Raw genomic sequence first — 13,064 nt, 5'->3', positions numbered from 1 at the left:
TGTATTAGGCTTAGACTTGCATGTTTTGTTTTATTTTGCTTTGTGACTTACATTGTCCTGGATGTTATTACTTGAAACCACTTAAATCCTACTTTTTTTACTTAATAAAATTACTTTGGTTTATTAATAAGCCCACAGTAAGTGATTAATACCCGGGGGGAGCAAACAGCTGTGCATATCTCTCTATCGGTGATATAGAAGGTGAACAATTTATGAATTTACCCTGTATAAGCTTTATACAGAGTAAAATGGATTTATTTGGGGTTTGGATCCCATTGGGAACTGGGTGTCTAGGTGCTGGAAACAGGTAACCTGCTGAGCTGTTTTTAGGTAAAGTCTGCTGCTTTGGGGCATGGCCCAGACCCTGGGTCTGTGTTGCACCAGGCTATCATGTCTGGCTCAACAAGGCAGGATTCTGGAGTCCCAAGCTGGCAGGGAAAATGGGCTCAGAGGTAATTTCAGCACATCAGGTGACAGTCCCAAGGGGATCTCTGTGACCAAACCCATCTCATACACATATCCCTAGTTGAGAACCACTGTTCTATGGTAAGGACAACCTTACCATAGAACATTGCATCTTAATAATGCTTTGGAAATGTTAATATAAACTTCAACAAAAATGTTTTTCCTCTAAAAATTATTTTTAAAATGTTGGCCCTTTTCTCAAATACATCAATACTCAAAGGTCTTTGTAAACACAATCTCATGTTGGAGAATAACAGTCATTGTGAAAGGATTCTGAAAACTTAGATAATTAAACCCCCCCTCCATCCCCAAGGTTTATAGGAAAATCAGAATTAGGCTTGTTTGCATGAGAGAGCTGGTACTGTACGATAATGAAGACAGGCAACAGAAATCCACAATCTCTGTAGATTTGTATTTTATTTTCTCCCATGGATCTTCCCTGCACTGCAAAATCTAAAGATGTCATGTAAAAAAAATGTTACAACATGGCAAACTTGCTAAAATGGCTCTTATACTATAAATCAATGAACTGCTGTTTGGGACTACTCTTCTGCTAGACAAACAATATAGGAACAGAAGTGTGAACTTACTGATTCTTCTTATTGGAGCATTAACATCAAAGTCTAGCTTTTCATATTTAAATGATTACAAATTAGTGGATGTTTGTTTTGTACAATCTGGACCTGCTCATTGCATTCAGAATAATTATAAAACACTGAAATATTGTTAATCTGCAATTTTAAAAGTGCATTATAAATTGACAAAACTAGTGCATCTTATGGAGTCAAGTTGTCCTCTTGGAAGCATGAACTGCTCTCATTTACTGCAGTGAGAACTCCATGTGTTCAGAGGACAGAAAGCAGCCTGAAATATATAACATGAGCTATAAATGAAATACGTAACATGAGCTATAATTAATTAATAGGGCTAAGTAATTCTATATTTCTGATGTTTTCTTATTTGAGTTTCAACCCAAATATGTAGGTGAAACCAATCACAAAGTGGGGATCAAGGGACAGAAATTGAGCATGCCTGGAGGATTAGCAGAGTGCGTAAAAGCTATCCACAGATATCCCAGGGAGTTTTATGAAAGTCTCTGTTTACCCAAATTTGGTTTGACCTTTGTTTACTCTTCAGATTGTTAAAGTATACTTTTCAATGACCCTCTTTGTATTTGGCATTTTGCTGGAATACTTGGGCCAAGTAGGACAAACTAGTCCCCATAGACTGTCCTCAGGTAAATTATGGCACTTCAGGTGCTGTGTAAATAAGAATAAAGATCAGTGTTACTGGGCCAAATTCCAAGGTCCTTATTCCATATTACAGACAGAGCAAAACTGACAGCAGCCTACACAAGTGCTTTGGAGTCTTCACTAGCTGCCAATACAATTCTGTGAGTTCAAGGCTCTGGTTTTGACCAAAGAGTGCAAAATGGTTTCAGGCCTGCTGTGATAGTCTATGTGTGATATTGCTGCAGTTGTGATCAACAGAGTGTAAAGCCCTTGGTTTAAATGGGAAGGAACTGCAGGCAGGGCATTCTCTGTGAAGGGCCCTTAACTTTGAAATTCTTGCCTCTCTGATACACCAGAACTTGGATTTGTTAACTTTGGCTGGGAATTCCAAAGGAGCTGAAAGCAGTTAGGCACCTAAATCCCATTGAATTGTAATGAGAGTTAGGCATCTAACTCCTTTAGGCACTTTAGATATCACAGCCCTTTTGAGCACACTGCAGAATGCCCTTATTTTTTTCCCTGATCATTTGGGAAAAGGTTGGGCTGATGTGGTGGGAGATAGGAGCCGTTATATAATTACTCAACAGGACTGTGATGATAATTGAACTGCTATTACAGGATTATGATAAGATCTTGATTGCTGGTGCTGAGTATTGCAACTTCTGGAGCATGATAGGCATTGTTAAATTGTAAATCAGTCATTACAGGTTTTACAGGAAATACTGCTCCAGGGATCTTAAAACAAAAATTAGCATGTGAAATAAACAAGGGGAAAACTCTTTTTAAATGCAGTGTGGAAAATGGCAGTGGAAAAATTAAAACAAATAAGAAAGTCTCTTTAAAAAAAAATCAACTTTGGCATCTATATCATCCTCAGTGCTTCTTACCAAAAGCCCTTTACTGACATGCGTGGATGAGATGATTTTGTAGGGAGAAGGAGTTTAGATTTATTAGGAATTGGGGAAACTTTTGGGAAAGGGGGAGCCTATACAGGAAGGATGGGCTCCCCCTAAACCAAAATGGAACCAGATTGCTGGCACTTAACATTAAAAAGGTTATAGAGCAGTTTTTAAACTAAGGGCTGGGGGAAAGCCGACAGGTGCGGAGGAGCACATGGTTCGGCCATCCCTTAGGGGAGGATCTATTAAGAGAGAATCTCTATGTCCTAGTGAGGATGAGAGGATGGAAAATGATAAAATACAGGCAAGGTCCGATCAGAAACAGTCAAATAAAAAAGAATCCCATTCAATTACATTGTATAATGGCAGACAGCTAAAAGGAGACAAGTTTTTAAAGTTCTTATATACCAATGTTAGAAGTCTAAATAATAAAATGGGTGAACTAGAGTGCATCATATTAAATGAGGATATTGATATAATAGGCATCACAGAAGCTTGGTGGAATGAGGATAATCAGTGGGATACAGTAATACCAGGGTACAAAATATATCGGAAGGACAGAACAGTTGTGCTGGTGTGGCATTATATGTGAAAGAAAGCATAGAATCAAATGAAGTAAAAATCATAAATGAATCAAACTGTACCATAGAATCTCTATAAATAGAAATTCCTTGTTCTAATAATAATATAGCGTGGGCATATATTACTGACTACCTGACCAGGATGGGGATAGTGACTGTGAAATGCTCAAGGAAACTAGAGAGGCTATTAAAATAAAAGCTCAATAATAATAATGGGGGTTTTCAGTTACCCCATATTGACTGGGTACATGTCACCTCAGGATGGAATGCAGAGATAAAGTTTCTTGACACCTTAAATGACTGGTTCTGGGAGCAGCTAGTCCTGGAACCCACCAGAGGAGAGGCAATTCTTGATTTAGTCCTAAGTGGAGCACAGGATATGATCCCAGAGGTGAATATAGCTGGACCGCTTGGTAATAGTGATCATAATATAATTAAATTTAATAGCCCTGTGGCAGGAAAAACACCACAGTGGCCCAACACTGTAGCATTTTATTTCAAAAAGGGGAACTACACAAAAATGAGGAGGTTAGTTAAACAGAAATTAAAGCGTACAGTGCCAAAAGTGAAATCTCTGTATGGAAACTTTTTAAAGACACCATAATAGAGGTTCAACGTAAATGTATTAAAGAAGCAGCGAGAGGCAAAAAGGCATCCTTTAAAAAGTGGAAGTTAAAACGTAGAGAGGAAAATAGAAAGGAGCATAATTGCCCAACAAGGGGTATGGCAGCTCCAGTTGGGGGGCATGGGCCCTCCCTGCTCCACCAGGCCCCAACCCAGGGCCCTAACAATGGCACAGCAACTTGCCACTGACTCAACAGGGGGGTCCTACCGAAACATGCTGAGGTTTCCTGGGTGGGAGGTACTACTCCATCACCCTCCCTGGGTCACTTCCTACCAGAGTCTGCATTAGGGTCTCCCATGAGACTTCGGATACTCTGTGGTCAGCTGGGCTGGTTGCCTCCTGTGGCTCCTCCAGTCGCCGGAGTTCAAGCAGGCCTAGGGAGGCTTTGATTCCCAGCGCAGTCAGGGACTGTGGCTGGCCCTCTGCAGGAGCTTTCCAGACAGATCCTTCCCCTGCAGCCTCCACCCCAGAATGAGCTGAGCTTTATCCCTTTATACTGCTAGAGCATCTGAAGCATGCCCAGTCCCACCGGGGAGGCAAGACTTCCGCTGTCAATAATATGGGCTTAACCCTGTCTGGGCTAGGGTGGGGTAAGCAGACCCTGTCACAGAGGAAGTCAACAAGCATGTGGATCAAGGGGATCCAATGGCTATAGTGTACATAGATTTTCAGAAAGCCTTTGACAAGGTCCCTCGCCAAATGCTCTTACGCAAAGTAAGCTGCCACAGAATAAGAGGGAAGATGCTCTCATGGGTTGGTAACTGGTTAAAAGATAGGAAACAAAGTTTAGGTATAAATGGTCAGTTTTCAGAATGGAGAGAGGTAAATAGTGGTGTCCCCCAGGGGTATGTTCTAGGACCAGTCCTATTCAACATATTCATAAATGATCTGGAAAAAGGTGGTAAACAGTGAGGTGGCAAAATTTGCAGATGATACAAAATTACTACAGATAGTTAAGACCCAGGTAGACTGCGAAGAGCTACAAAAGGATCTCTCAAAACTGGGTGACTGGACAACAAAATGGCAGATGAAATTTAATGTGATAAATGCAAAGTAATGCACATTGGAAAGCATAATCCCAACTATACATATAAAATGATGGGGTCTAAATTAGCTGTAATCACTCAAGAAAGATCTTGGAGTCATTGTGGATAGTTCTTTGAAAACATCCACTCAATGTGCAATGGCAGTCAAGAAAGCAAACAGAATTCTGGGAATCATTAAGAAAGGGTTAGATAATAGGACAGAAAATATCATGTTGCCTCTATATAAACCCATGGTACACATACATCTTGAATACCATGTGCAGATGTGGTCGCCTCATTTAAAAAAAAGATATATTGGAATTAGAAAAGGTTCAGAAAAGGGCAAAAAAAATAATTAGGGGTATAGAACGGCTTCCATATGAGGAGAGATTAATAAGACTGCGACTTTTCAGCTTGGAAAAGAGACGATTAAGGGGGGATATGATAGAGGTCTATAAAATCATGACTGATTTGGAGAAAGTAAACAAAGAAGTGTTATTTACTCCTTCTCATAACACAAGAACTAGGGGCCACCAAATGAAATTAATAGGAAGCAGGTTTAAGACAAACACAAGAAAGTATTTCTTCACACAACACACAGTCAACCTGTGGAACTCCTTGCCAGAGGATGTTGTGAAGACCAAGACCATAACAGGGTTCAAAAAAGAACTAGATAAGTCCATGGAGGATAGGTCCATCAATGGCTATTAGCCAGGATGGGCAGGAATGGTGTCTCTAGCCTCTGTTTGCCAGAAGCTAGGAATGAGTGACAGGGGATGGATCACTTGATGATAACCTGTTCTGTTCATTCCCTCTGGGGCATCTGACACTGTCCACTGTTGGAAGACAGGACACTGGGCTGCATGGATCTTTTGTCTGACCCACTAGGGCCATTCTTATGTTCTTATGACACTACTATACAGGTATGTCTACGCTGCAATAAAAGACCCATGGCTGGCCCGGGTCAGCTGACTTGAGCTTGCAGGGTTCGGGCTTCAGGGCTATATAACTGCAATGTAAATGTTTGGGCTCGGTGACCCCAGGAGACAGGAGGGTTCCAGAGCCCAGGCTACAGCCCAAGCCTGAATGTCTACACCACAATTTTGCAGCCTGAGCCCTGATTAATTAGGAGACTGCAGTATTCCATTTCAGGGTTCTGCACCAAATTGTGTTAAAGTTACTATTCATTTTTCAGGGCTGTCCCCTTTCTATAGAAGATTGAAGGGACATTAAAAAAGGGAACGGACAGAAAGGACAAGTCTTTTAGTTCTTATTCAGGTAAAACTCCCATTGAAGACAGTGGGAGTTTTCCCTGAGTCATGATTAGAGAATTTCACCCTAAATCACAATGTGCATATAAAAATGAATTATTTTAAAAAAATGTATCCATGCAACATTCTGACTGATAATTTACACACAAAAGTCATGAAATTCAAAGTTATGGTTCCCACAACAGCTGTAACTCTTTAACAGAAAATACTATATATTAGAAATGTACATGGTGATAACCTTTATGCATTAGCATATTGTGTTTGGTATGTGTCCAAGTTATAGTTACTGTGGGAGCCATAACTTTGCCTTGATTTTTATGCAGTTAAATTCTCAGCCATAACACAGGCATAGTGGTAGGTGTAGTGGGCTTGTTGTTTTTATTTATTTCTTCCATTTCCTTGGTTTGGGAAGAAAAAAGAATAGTAAGATATTGCACAATGAAGTCAATACACAATGGTATGTCAATGTTCTCGCGTATTTTTATTTCCATGTCTGGTAACTAAAATGATATAGACAAATCTGTTTATTCCATTCTGCACATCTCTAGATAATAACGCTCAATATTCAAATAAGAGTAAATGGTTTTAGTAGTTAAGCCAGGACTGCTAGTTTCTGTTCTCAACATCAGTGTGAAACTTTAGGCAATTATCTGGCTCTCTGGGAGCTTCTTTTCCCTATCATTTGCTCTCTGGGATGTGGAAAGTCCATCTCTTGCAGGTGAAGGGAAGACAAGCTGGTAGAGGAATGGGATCTTGGGTCCAAACAAGACAGAAGATATTGTCAATGGTCTTCCCCAATTATTGCTCCTGCCAAAGTAGCAAGGACAGGAAATGAAGAAAGAGGGCTACTAGTGGCCTTCCTAAAAATCTATTCTTGGGAGACAAGGGCAAAGGGCCACTAACATCCTTCTCTGTAGAGCCTGCTGTGGTAAAGCTTGGTGGAAATACTATCTTGTATATATCATGTGTAAATATGTTTATGCTATTGTGAGATTTATGATGAGAAATTATATACAAGATAAAATCTTTCATATAGCCATATTAACTCACATGTCCTGTAGCTAAGTCTCCGGCAGAAGGCTTTATTCTAGCTGACTACTTGTATCAAACAGAGGAATGAAAATCATATTTTAGATGTAATCTACAACAATACATTATAAATAAAACCAAGATAGAAAAGCATGGTCATTAAAAATTGAGAGTGTTGGAGATGGCATAATTTAAGTCTAGATTTGGTTTGATCAGGGTTTGCGTCTGAAGCCAAATCAGGGGTAGGGTTTGAATTAGATAGTGTCAAAATGTCATGAGCCACTCCTGTAATATTCACCCGTATCCAGTTATAAGCAGAATTTGCTCCTTGTAGTTTTGTGCTGAAGCCAAACCAGCAGGGACAAGTTTAGAGCTGGAGATTCAGATTCAACCTGCAGCCCGAAAATTCAAAGCATTCAGGTGAGATGTCATGATTTTGGCTCATCCTGCCTTAAGCACCATGTTGAAAGCATGCTGAAAAGTCAGTAACTAACAAAAGACAATACCAAACAGTAGCCCTATATTCTCAAAGTAAATAAGCCAGCCTTGCATAGCAATGGTCTGACACAACCCAGCTTTCAGTTTTGTTGCTAGTGTTCGGATTCATCAGCACTACAGAATACTGGAGTAATTTTAGTATGGTACCAATGATCAAACAATCTACTAAAACTTAAGGCCAGACAACGCACTTTCCAATCTGGGTGGTGCTGAGCTGCAGGAGCACAATCATTTCCCTAGCTTTGTACTGGAATGGGGACGGAGGGCCTCAGGGGAGTGTACTGATAAGCCTCTGTTCCCCAGGGTTGCCTTGTCAGCTCTACAGACTGGTGTGGAGAAGGCTGTATTATGACTCCAATCCTCCCTGTCCCCTTTGGTGCACTTTGTACCCTAGTGCATGCACAGAAGGCCCCTGGAGCACAGGGAGTATCAGTGTGCCTCCCTAGCCCATGTGCAGGGTGCCAGATGTGAGCAGGTGCCTTCTACCCTCCTCTCCCGCAAGGGCTAGGAAAAAGCTGGACATCTGTGATGGGGAGAGATCCAGCTCTAAATGTAAGTAGATGCACATTGCAGTGAACTAACCACTGGGCAAAAGATGGCTTATGCACAGATGAATGTATGTCACCAGAGGGTGCATGGTATGGAAAGGTATCTGACCTAGAAAACAAATGAGACATTTCAGCAACTGTCTAAGCAGGGGGCCATCATCATCCCTCTGAACCGCACTGTTGCTAATATAAAGAAAAGGAGTACTTGTGGCACCTTAGAGACTAACAAATTTATTTGAGCATAAGCTTTTGTGAGCTACAGCTCACTTCATCGGAGCAAACTTCATTGAGTGGAAAATACAGTGGGGAGATTTATATACACAGAGAACATGAAACAATGGTGTTACCATACACACTGTAATGAGAGTGATCAGATAAAGTGACCAGCAGGAGAGCAGGGGGTGGGGGTGAAACCTTTTGTAGTGATAATCAAGGTGGGCCATTTCCAGCAGTTGATAAGAACATCTGAGGAACAGTTGTGGCGGGGAGGGGGCAGATAAACATGGGAAAATAGTTTTACTTTGTGTAATGACCCATCCACTCCCAGTCTTTATTCAAGCCTAAGTTAATTGTATCCAGTTTGCAAATTAATTCCAATTCAGCAGTCTCTCGCTGGAGTCTGTTTTTGAAGTTTTTTTGTTGAAAAATTGCCACTTTTAGGTCTGCAATCGAGTGACCAAAGAGATTGAAGTGTTCTCCGACTGGTTTTTGAATGTTATAATTCTTGACGTCTGATTTGTGTCCATTTATTCTTTTACGTAGAGACTGTCCAGTTTGGCCAATGTACATGGCAGAGGGGCATTGCTGGCACATGATGGCATATATCACATTGGTAGATGTGCAGGTGAACGAGCCTCTGATAATGTGGCTGATGTGATTAGGCCCTATGATGGTGTCCCCTGAATAGATATGTGGACAGAGTTGGCAACGGGCTTTGTTGCAAGGATAGGTTCCTGGGTTAGTGGTTCTGTTGTGTGGTGTGTGGTTGCTGGTGAGTATTTGCTTCAGATTGGGGGGCTGTCTGCAAGCAAGGACTGGCCTGTCTCCCAAGATCTGTGAGAGTGATAGGTCGTCCTTCAGGATAGGTTGTAGATCCTTGATGATGCGTTGGAGAGGTTTTAATTGGGGGCTGAAGGTGATGGCTAGTGGCGTTCTGTTATTTTCTTTGTTGGGCCTGTCCTGTTGTAGGTAACTTCTGGGTACTCTTCTGATTCTGTCAATCTGTTTCTTCAGTTCAGCAGATGGGTATTGTAGTTGTAAGAACGCTTGATAGAGATCTTGTAGGTGTTTGTCTCTGTCTGAGGGGTTGGAGAAAATGCATTTGTATCGTAGAGCTTGGCTGTAGACAATGGATCATGTGGTGTGGTCTGGATGAAAGCTGGAGGCATGTAGGTAGGCATAGCGGTCAGTAGGTTTCCAGCATAGGGTGGTGTTTATGTGACCGTCGCTTATTAGCATCGTAGTGTCCAGGAAGTGGATCTCTTGTGTGGACTGGTCCAGGCTGAGGTTGATGGGGGATGGAAATTGTTGAAATCATGGTGGAATTCTTCAAGGGCTTCTTTTCCCTGGGTCCAGATGATGAAGATGTCATCAATGTAGGGCAAGTAGAGTAGGGATGTTAGGGGACAAGAGCTAAGGAAACATTGTTCTAAGTCAGCCATAAAAATGTTGGCATACTGTGGGGCCATACGGGTACCCATAGCAGTGCCACTGATTTGAAGGTATACATTGTCCCCAAATGTGAAATAGTTATGGGTGGGGACAAAGTCACATACCACCATAACCGCAGCCTGGACCAGTCCACACAAGAGATCCACTTCCTAAATAGTAAAACTATTTCCCCATGTTTATCCGACCCCCCCCCCCCGACAACTGTTCCTCAGATGTTCTTGTCTACTGCTGGAAATGGCCCACCTTGATTATCACTACAAAAGGTTTCTCTCCCCCCCCCAGGCCGGCTCTCCTGCTGGTAATAGCTCACCTTACCTGATCACTCTCATTACAGTGTGTATGGTAACACCCATTGTTTCATGTTCTCTGTGTATATAAATCTCCCCACTGTATTTTCCACTGAATACATCCGATGAAGTGAACTGTAGCTCACGAAAGCTTATGCTCAAATAAGTTTGTTAGTCTCTAAGGCGCCACAAGTACTCCTTTTCTTTTTGCAGATACAGACTAACACGGCTGCTACTCTGAAAACTGTTGCTAATAGCTTCCTCAAGACAGTGAGCCACAACAGGAGTAGGTGATGAATACATTGTTGCATAGAGAGTCTAATATTAAACACCCAGCCAGAGGATCAAGCTAAGTAAAGAGGGAATGCAGACGTTACTCAGCAGGAGGTGAGGAGCTGAAAGCCTTGCGGACAGTAGTAGGGGAAAAGAAAGGAAAGCTGCTGACCTTTCTGCATCAGGTCCAGCAGCTGAGGCCTGATCATGTGATGAGATGCCCAAAAGCATCCCTGGCAGTGGACCAAGTGGAGGCACCTACCACCAGGGTGGTTTGAAAAAACAAGTAGGATACTCCCTTGGGGTGAATGCTGCCCTGGGAATTTGAAAAAGCTATAAGTAAAACTAAATATTAACCTACCCCCAAGTACTGCATCAGTGTAAATTTTTTCTGACTGAGGAAGCCTGACATGCTGCAAACAGCTGTTAATGGGTTTCTTTGTGGTTCACTTTTCTGTCAGATGTCAGCCTGTGAGGCTTACTGTGATTCAGAATTAAAAAATCCAGGTGCAATTAGGCACAAAACTGGGATTTACGCAGATGCAAAGATATATGATGCACCAGCTGTGCAAAATTCTACATTCACATTGTGAGTTATTTTTTAAAGCGCATGTAAAACATCAGGTTTTTCATTGTCCTTGTCTTTATAAGGGGGAGGAGGATAAATCATGTATGGGCTACCCAAGTCCCTGACAATTTTGCAAGGCTGTGATTAAAAAAACAAAATATCCATTCTCTCATTCATATGTGGTGTGGGCCAGCAGGGAGTATTTCCCCATGTGAGTTGATGCCTGCACAACAGTTGTAAGGTGTGAAGCTAAGACAAGCCTTTCTTAAACTGTTATTTGTCAGTCCTGTTACCTATCACCTCTGTGTTCATAGGGAACTAGGGCGCAGCATCCAGCCTGTCTGACTCATGAAAGACCTCTCCCCCCAGCCTCTGCTTTAACCAAAGCCGATCAGAAGAAAGACTTACAAAAAGCAATGAAAAGGTAGTGGAAAACACACCTAAACCCCTGGGACAAGGGTGACAGGATTAAGGAAACTCCCCTAGCTTCATTTGCATGAAAGATGGGACAGGGAGGCATCTCCATTAGCATACAGAATGGAGAACAGAGATTCCAAGGCAAGAACCGCACTGAACTCTGGGACCAGAAAAGCAGGAAAGCACTGCACGATGAAGAATCTCTGCTCCAGCTGTTAATGAACCAGTCTTGTTAAGTAAGTGGTATAGCATTCTGATGAGTGTGAAACAGGATGAGCATATCAAACACTACATGGAATGGTTTTCTTGAGGAGATAACTGCAGTAACAAGGCATACACAGAGAGCCAGTCTTGAATTCACTTTATTAACAAGAAGGAACAATACACAAGAACATACTGTAACTGCACACCCCCAGCTCTACAGTTATCAAACCAATTCTAGTAATGAATCCTTTATTGGAGTCCAAAATACTGAAGCTGCCTAATTGCATTGTGAGCTCCCTCGAAGGAACACCGCCCATAGCCAGGAATGATCAGATCCTATTGTCTAGCCTGAACAAAACAATTTTGGTATAAGCCATCAGTTTACCCATAAACAAATCTAGTGTTCTCCCTTGAACCATTGTTCTTTCCCTACAAAAATCCCTACCCATGCTCAAATAAGTGTTCTGATGCCTGGATCCAAAATATGCATCAGTTTCATTGGGACTTCATCTTCTCCTGACTGATTGTGCTGGGGGCTCTGCCTGTCTCAGCTACCAGCTACCCTCAGCTACCACCCGATCAATTCAAGCTTCACGGAGTGATGAGAACCTCTCTCTCTAGGTATAGCCTTCTGACCCTGACTTGTGTGATCAGTTATAGTTTTCTAAACCTGACTTTTATAATCAAATTTAAATTAGATTTAATATTATAACTGTTTTGTTTGTTTGGCTCCCCTTGTATGGTTATTACCTGGCAATAAATAACTTTCATGCTTAAGCTGGTTGCTTCAATCTCTCTCTCTACAGCAACGCTCCTCATACCTAAGTTAAAGATCCCTGCAGCGCCTAAAAATGCTGTGGGGTTTGCTCATCAAGTGGGTTACTACCAGAACAATTGTAATGTGAAAGTGGGGATAGGGACATGCTATGAACCTGGGACATATGAGGGTGGCAGTTTGAAAGTGCTGCTCAACCCGGCCTGTTCAGGCGTACTCTATTCCAGTGCGGTGCCCATGGCATATGAGGGTGACAGCTTGGAGGTGCTGTTTGACCCAGCCGGCTGATCCAAGGGCATATAAGGGTGACAGCTTGGAAGTGCTGCTCAACCCAGCCTACTGAGTCCAGGGACATATAAGGGGTCATCTTGGGAGTGCTGATTAACCCAGTCCTCTCAGAGGAACTCTGTTAATGTGTGTGTGTGTGTGTGTGTGTGTGTGTGTGTGTGTTCATCTGATTCTAGGGCTGAAAGAACCCAGCCCTGGGGAACCTAGGTCCTGCAGCATAGCTCCACTGGGAGGGAACTTGCAGAAGGGAGAAGTAGAGCTCCATATGAGAACACCAGTGACACAAGCAGGATATTTTTCAGAGTAGCAGCCGTGTTAGTCTGTATTCGCAAAAAGAAAAGGAGTACTTGTGGCACCTTAAAGACTAACAAATTTATTAGAGCATAAGCTTTCGTGAGCTATAGCTCA

Source organism: Dermochelys coriacea, chromosome 8 (assembly GCF_009764565.3).
Source record: "Dermochelys coriacea isolate rDerCor1 chromosome 8, rDerCor1.pri.v4, whole genome shotgun sequence".
Classification (NCBI taxonomy): Eukaryota; Metazoa; Chordata; order Testudines; family Dermochelyidae; genus Dermochelys; species Dermochelys coriacea.
The sequence above is the reverse complement of the archived record's forward strand: the minus strand, read 5'-3'. Positions refer to the sequence as shown.